Source organism: Mobula birostris, chromosome 24 (assembly GCF_030028105.1).
Source record: "Mobula birostris isolate sMobBir1 chromosome 24, sMobBir1.hap1, whole genome shotgun sequence".
NCBI lineage: Eukaryota > Metazoa > Chordata > Chondrichthyes > Myliobatiformes > Myliobatidae > Mobula > Mobula birostris.
The window spans coordinates 48546766-48554942 of record NC_092393.1 but is presented as its reverse complement, the minus strand read 5'-3'; positions in this window follow the sequence as shown (position 1 = coordinate 48554942).

The following is an 8177-nucleotide window of genomic DNA, read 5'->3' as shown; positions in this document are numbered from 1 at the left end:
TAGCTCTTGTTTCAGTTTTATCCGGACCCCTGCTCCGGTATATTGATAATATTATAATACATTTATAACAGTACATTTGCAATATTATGAACATCATGGTGGAATCGCGGCTAGTGTAACACTACAGCAAGTGACGTGAATTGAATTCTGCCGCTGTTTGTATGATTTCCTTGGGACCATATGGGTTTCCTCCAGGTGCTTCGAATTCCTCCCATCATCCAAAAGACATACAGTATGGGAGAGCAGGTTAATGGGTTGCATGGGTGTGATAGGGTGCCGTGGCTTCACTGGGCCAGAAGGACCTGCTACTGTGCTGTATCTCCAAATAAACAAATGTACTGATGATGGTATTGATGTATCTTCTTGCTCTCATATGGGAGTTGAATGTTTCAACACCTTTGTTGTCAAATTCCACCCTGTTGTCACTTTCATGTTCCAGATCAAGCTCAACTTCAAATTTAATTGTCATTCAACCATGCACATGAATACAGCAAACCAAAACAAAGTTCCTCCAGATTCAAAATACAGTAACAACAGTCACACACAGCACAAGGCACATATTGCAGGTATAATTATGACAGAAAAAACATACAGTCACACAAAAGAAAATATGGCCCAGCTTCTGGACCGTCGTGGACTGTCAATTTAGGGTGCATGGGACATTGTCCTGGAGCCAAATTTCTGAAAGAATAAACGCATGACAGTTCGCCATCACGTGTGAGTGCAGCCACTGACAAACGCAATCCAGCTTGTCTTCCACCGAGCAAACACTGGAGGGCAGCACTGATGGGAGGGACCAGCCCCCAACCCAGCACGGACTCCAGTGCGGCCCCCAGCGCCTCTGCTCTCTCCCACACCACTTCTCACATCTCTTCCCCTCAACGGCTGCAACAGGCTTCAAGTCCATCTTTTCCTTTCCTGTTCCTTACTTCTTTATCTTAACATAGGGAACAGGTTAATCAAAAGTAACCATTACTGGTCCAGAAACTCCCATAACCCTCCTTGATCTCACTGCTTCCCATGAGAATTCCATTCCATTCTCTCAGTTTATCTGGCTCCTCCACATCTTTTCTGATGATAATAGCTTGCACATCCATTTTTCCAAAATGTCATTTTACGTTTACTCCTTCACCATAGCCTTTTTTCTTCTTCATAGTTCTTCACTAGCTGTGTCCCATTACCTGGACGTTTGTTTTCACCATTTCTCTTCCAATACAGAACAAGCAGTTCTCCTTATTTTCAATTCCACTCCACAAGTCTCCATAGTCAACTGATCATCCTCTGATTCCTGTCACTTTCCATGTAATGTCATCATTTTTATCCTTCCCAGTATTCCCAATGGACAGTTCCATCCATGATTCCTTGTTCACTCTTAGATTTCCACCATACCAATTCCACTTCTATTAAAACATTCCCACAAGATTTATTCCTCTCCTGGGGTTGGTCCTGGTGTACATGAGTGTGTGGGCGGAAGGAAGGAGCAAGGCTTGTTTCGTTGCTGTTGCTTTGGCACTTATATTCTGGTTTGTTATGTTCTGCAGATCATTATCAGCATGCTATGTTGGCACCGGAATATGTGGCGACACTTGTGGGCTGTACCCAGCACACCCTCGGTTGTGCTGATTATCAAGACAAATGACCCGTTTCAATCTATGTTGCGATATATACTTGATAAATAAATTTGAATCCTGAACCTTGAATTTTAGATTAACGCCAGTCAGTCGCTCATGGTGATAGCAACAACTCAGCAACATTCAACAACCATATAGAGATTGTATATTCATTGTTGGAAACACCTCTAGTCAGTCAGTTAGCCTGAGTTTCTAGTTACCTTCATTTTAATTCTCAGTCCCACTCTTGCCTGCCAGTTTGTGGTCTCTTACATTATGCCAACAAAACATAATGTCATCTTAAGGCAGAGCATTTCTTATTTTTTTAAAATTCAGTGCATTACAGCCCTCAGGACTCAACGTCGAATTCAACATTTTCAGCTAACTAGCCTTTCCAGTTTATGTCAGAACTGTTCATTTCTGATGAAGACATCAACTTAGGTTTTTCTCCGCACAGTATATTGCCCGATTGGCAGAGTTTTTTCTCAGAGATTTCTTTTCAGTCATGTGTCCAACAGCTGAAATATTTTGTAACTCACAATTCAAGTATTTTCTTTCCTACTAAGTCTCAATCATTTCTTTCTATTTGTATTTCTTCCAAACTGATTAGTTATGCTCAGCAAGCTATCACCACCCTTTTTCATCTGGTAATATGTTTGTGTCACTTGTGGTGTCCGCCCTATCTCAGATATCCCCTTGTTTATTTTACCCCTCCCCTTCTCTGCAATTTAAAACATGCTTTTTTGACTCTACCTAGTTCTGAATGAAAAGTCACCTATCTGTAACTTTAATACTGTCACTTTTTACACTGATGGTCCTTGACCTGCAAAGCATTTTCTGTTTTCACTATAATTCAAAGCTTGTGTCGATGATTATTTTGTGGGAATCATGTGATATGTGCAGTCTGATGCAGATCTTGTAACTCACAGCTATTTCACGTTCCAAAGGTGGAAATAACTTTACGCGCTTTCACCTTTGCAACCATCCCACACAGTTTATGTGAACAGGTCACACCCCCCCACATTAACGACAGCTCATTTAATTTCAGGTTTATCAAACTCCATGTCTCATTTTCTGTTTACATGGTCTTTTACCTTTACTGCATGAATTTTACAAACCAGTGGAAGGAAAAATAATTAAAGCATGCTATACTCCTTTGGACGTCCAACAGATATCTCATACATTTGCCCTGCAATCTTCCTTGCACTTCACAGCAGTTACAAATAAATATTAACAGGCTCGAAGCCAAACATGAAATTATGCTTAACCAGAGGACAAAACGCTGAAAGTTCAGAATGGGCCATCAGCTCCTGACGGAGTTAATGCACCTTGTAGGTCAATTGGTTTTGCATCAGAAATAGTTTCAGCTGACTTGTCCTTTTTCTCTCCTTGTGTTACTTTACTGAGCCTCATTCAGGGATGTAGTTCATGTTTGGAATGGTTCCATCTATTCACCCAGTGTGGGATATTTTGTTTCATTTGAAAATATGGCATCCATTCGAAAACAGACAAAATACAAGAAAATCAGTTTATTCAGAGGCAGAACCTATCAATACGAACAGGTACTGATGAAGGGTCTTAGCCCGAAACATCAACTATTTATTCTTCTCCGAAGATGCTGCATGGCCTGCTGAATTTTTCCAACATTTTGTGTTTGTTGCTCTGAACAATTCTTCCTTCCAATGAAGCAAGCTCTCCCTTGAAATATTATGGTCCTGTTCTTAATAAGTGTGCTGTTTGTCATGGGGATGGGATAGAATGTAGGGGCAGTGTTTTAGCTAAAAGAATCATCTATCAATTAAGGGCGAAATGATATTAACATTTTATTTTCAGTCTAGCCATATCAGTTTGAAGTTTGTGCAAGACAGTATTCCAGATAATAAAATCATCTGGCGGGAGGAGAAGGTGGCAGCGCGACCCAGCGCGCGCAGCCGCTCCGGAATGATATCTGTATTTGTTAAGTAGGGTACCGTGCACAATCCTGATTTGATGGAGACAGACGTGAGAAACACAGAGGAACATCTGGAGAAACTTCTGAAATGCTCACTTCGCTGCTGTTGCTACTGTGCGATCGAGAATCTCCGGAGGGGAAGGCCCCAAATCCTCGGCTTTGCCTATCGCCTGTTGCCGGGGCCGGGGTTGAAGCGCTCAGCAGAGATGGTGCTCGGTGTCGGAGGGCTGTTCAGAGGCTCAAAGTTTTTGGACAGACTCAGCAGTCAGCTGTGGTCGGGTGCTTCCAGGGTGCTGCATTGGCAAGTTTGCAGCGCTGGAGGTTCATGGCAGGGAGAGTTTTCTTCCTTCTACCGTCTGTGTGAGATGATGGGACTTTCGAGAGACTTTGAGACTGTTTTTTTTACCATGCCCATGGTCTGTTCTTTATCAAATTACGGTATTGCTTTGCACTGTTGTAACTGTATGTTATAATTACGTGGTTTTTGTCAGTTTTTCAGTCTTGGTCTGTTTTGTGTTTCTGTGATGGCATACTGGAGGAACATTGTATCATTTCTTAATGCATGCAGTACTAAATGACAATAAAAGAGGACTGCGCGTCCTCATAATCTAAAAATAACTCTGTAAATTCACTCCTCAGTAATCCACGTTTCAAACAATGAAGCCCCAGCCAGCCCAAACTCTCCTTTTAATTCAGGACCTTGAATCCTGGCAATCTTCTCATAAATGTTTGCAGTCTTTTCAAATAAATAATGTCTTTTTTGTAACAAGGTAACTTAATCTGTACACAATTCTCCAGGTGTGGCCTCATCAATGCCTTGTACACCTGCAACATAATGTCACAACCCCTATAGTCAAGGCCCTGACTGATGAAGGCTAGCAGGCCAAATGTTTTCTTTAGCACTCAGTCTACCTGGCCCACCCCTCTTAGGAAACAAGGCACTTGTACGCTTCTGTTCTACGACACTTTCCATGATCTTAAAGTGAACATCCTGCCCTGATTTAACTTCCTATGGTCTTACTGGGAACATCCTTCTCTGGTTTAACTTCCCAAGTAGCCCACATAAGCATACATATAAACCACTTTATTAGGTACATCATACACCTGCTTGTTAGTGCAGATATTTAATCAGCAAGTCGTGTGGCAGTAACTCAATACATAAAAGCATGCAGCCATGAACCAAGTGCTTCAGTTGGTGCTAGACCAAACATCAGAATGGAGAAGAAATGCGATCTGGTGATTTTGACCTTGGGATGATTTTTGGTGCCAGGCGGAGTCGTTTGAATATCTCACATACTGTTGATCTCCTGGGATTTTCACGCGCAGCAGTCTCCAGATTCTAGTTCCTAGTTTACAGAGAATGATGCGAGAAACAAAAAGCATCCAGTGAACAGCAGTTCTGTGGGCAGAAAAATGCCTTGTTAATGGAAAAATCGGAGGAGAATGGCCAGACTGGTTCAAGCTGACAGGAAGGTGACAGCAACTCAAATAACCATGCATTACCATGCAGTGGTGTGCAGAAGAGCACCTCTGAACACACGACATATCGAACCTTGAAGAGGATGGGCTACAGCAGCAGAAGACCATGAACATACACTTAGTGGCCATTTTATTAGATACAGCAGGTATCTAATAAAGTGGCCAATGGGTGTATATATCTGCCTTAATTCTCTCAAGAACTTTATTTAACAAGTAGCTGTTACTTGACTTTTGAGGTTTAAGATAAATACTGCAAAACATAGGTAAAACTAATAGCAGCACATTTCATGTATGTCAAACCATAATAAAAGGAAGATCGTCATTTGCAGATGGCAGTTCCAATTTACTCTGGCCTTTATGTTTAGAAGTGTTTCCTGATTTCATCCTAAAAGGTTTGTTTCCGATTTTCAGACTGAGCTCTGTATAATGCTGGAAATTCCATCCAGTCACCAATTATCCTTTGAGGGCACAAATGGGTGCCGTCAGGGGAGCCTCTGCCTCACAGCACCGAAGGACCAGGTACAATACTGACCTCAGGTGCTGTCCGTGTGGGGTTTGCAAGTTCTTTCTGTGGCCACCGGCCCTTCTGGTTTCCTACACCCCCAAAAATGTGCAGATTGGTAGTTTAATTGATCACTCTCAATGCCCCTACAATGTACAGTAGAATATGAGGGTGGGGCTGAGATAAAGAATAGCAATTAATGTAGCGTTAATATAAAAGGATGGTAGGTATTTGGTACAGCAGGCTGAAGGATTAATTTCCTTTCAACGTCTGTTTATGTCTCTACGAAATCTTTGAAAACCCACAGATTGGACTGTAGTTCCTGGTTGCTCCTTTTCCTGTTGTTATTTTGGGCGACTTTGAATCGGGGCGGCCTGCAGATAATGATCACTGAGCTGAACTGAATATGGACTCTTTTGATTTTGTGTTCTTTTTATAGTCTGTGTTTTTGCTCGTTTTTTCCTGTTGCCATTAGCGGATTTGTTTTTTACGTATGCGGAGAGGAGGGATTGATGTTTTTCTTTAAATTGAATCCATGATTTTCTTTGCTTCATGGCTGTCTGTGTAGAAAATGGATCTCAGGGATGTATACTGCATATACTTCGATAATGAATGTACTTTGAATCTTTTGAATATTTTCAACCCGAAGCTTGCAAAGGCAGCTCTGAAAGCTGATGATTAAGGACCCATTCTGCTTCAACTGTTTCCTGTTGCTAAATTCTGTCAAGTGGGAAGGGGAAATAAAATTTCCTCCATCCCAAACCTCTGATTGATTTAAGGAATCCTGTAGTGTGTATACATATTGGGTTGCTAGCATTGTATTCAGTGAGAAATGAGGAAAATCCACCCATTCCATCCCCTGGAGTCCATGGTGCTGGAAAGAGAACATCACACTGCCATCCCATTTATTTTGAAATCTGTGCTTGCACAAGAGAGCTAACCAATCTCATCAAAGATTGATCAATTTCAATCATCAAAGATGGAGGGGTCCCCCATCTCCTCCTTTTCCTCTTCAAACCTCTTTTACTCCTAGACAAAGGAGTATAATTTCCACAAAGGACATAATTTCCACATTCTGGCAATCTTCATCTCAATATGAATTCAAGATGGACATGAATTGAGAATCTAGATGAATGGTACCACCACAACAGCCTCTCATTCAATGTCAGCAAAACCAAGGAGTTGATATTGACTACAACAGGATAAAAACAGGGGCCCATGAACCTGTCCTCATCAGTAAACCAGAGGTGGAGAGGGTCAGTAACATCACACTTCCTGGTGTTAGCAATCAAAGGATTTGTCCTGAGGTAAGCATGTAAGTGCCATTTCAAAGAAGGTATGACAGTGATTTGTTCAAAGTTTGCACAGATTCAGCATGTGATCTAAAACGGCGGTAAACTTCTCTACCTGCACGCTGGAGAGTATCCTGATCCTCATCATGGCCTGGTATGGAATCACCAATGCTCAAGAATGGACAAGCCTTCAAAAAGTGGTGGATACAATCTATCTACAAATGCATTTTGGATTATTAGATTATTATTAGATTATGAGGACACTCAGTCCTCATTTATTGTCATTTAGAAATGCATGCATTAAGAAATGATACAATGTTCCTCCAGTATGATATCACAGAAACACAGGACAGACCAAGACTAAAACTGACAAAAACCACATAATTATAACATATAGTTACAACAGTGCAAAGCAATACTGTAATTTGATAAAGAGCAGACCATGGGCATGGTAGAAAAAAGTCTCAAAGTCCCGATAGCCCATCATCTCACGCAGACGGTAGAAGGGAGAAACTCTCCCTGCCATGAACCTCCAGCGCCACAAACTTGCCAATGCAGCACCAGGAAACACCTCATCAGGTGCATTGCAAAAGTGACACCTTTCACTACAGTGCGCTCCCTTCCCGTCACTGAGCACATTTACAAGGGGCGCTGCCACAAGAAAGCAGCATCCATCATCAAGGAGCCCCACCATCCAGGTCTTCCACTTCCAGTGGTACCTTTAAGAAGGTGAATTGTGCAAGCAGCTCCAATGGAAATCTTCACATATTCCCATTTTAGATTGCTGCAGCTGAAATCCACAGCTAAATCCATGGACAATATAGTTAGCAACACTGTTTTAAGGAGTTTACAGAAAAACTATTGCCCACTATTTATTTAACGTAACTTTTTAAATATATATACTTGCTGTAATTTACAGTTTTTTTATTATTATATATTGCAATGTTCTGCTGCCACTTAACAACACGATATATGCCAGTGACATTAAACCTGATTCTGGTTTATGCTCTCTTCTCACTACTACCATCAGGCAGGAGCTAGAGGAACCTTACACACCACCGGTTTCAGGAATAATCATTACACTACTACCATCAGGCTCCTGAATCAACGTGGATAATTTCACTCACTACAACTCTAAGCTGAATCCATACCCCACAGACTCAATTTCAAGGGCTCTACAACTCAATGTTCTCAATGTTACCTATATATATTTGCACAATTTCTCTTCTTTTACACATTGGTTGTTTGTCAGTCTTTATTAAACTTTTAAATAAATTTTATTGTGTACTTTTATTTTCCTGTGAATGCCTGCAAGAAAATAAATCTCAAGGTACTATATAGTG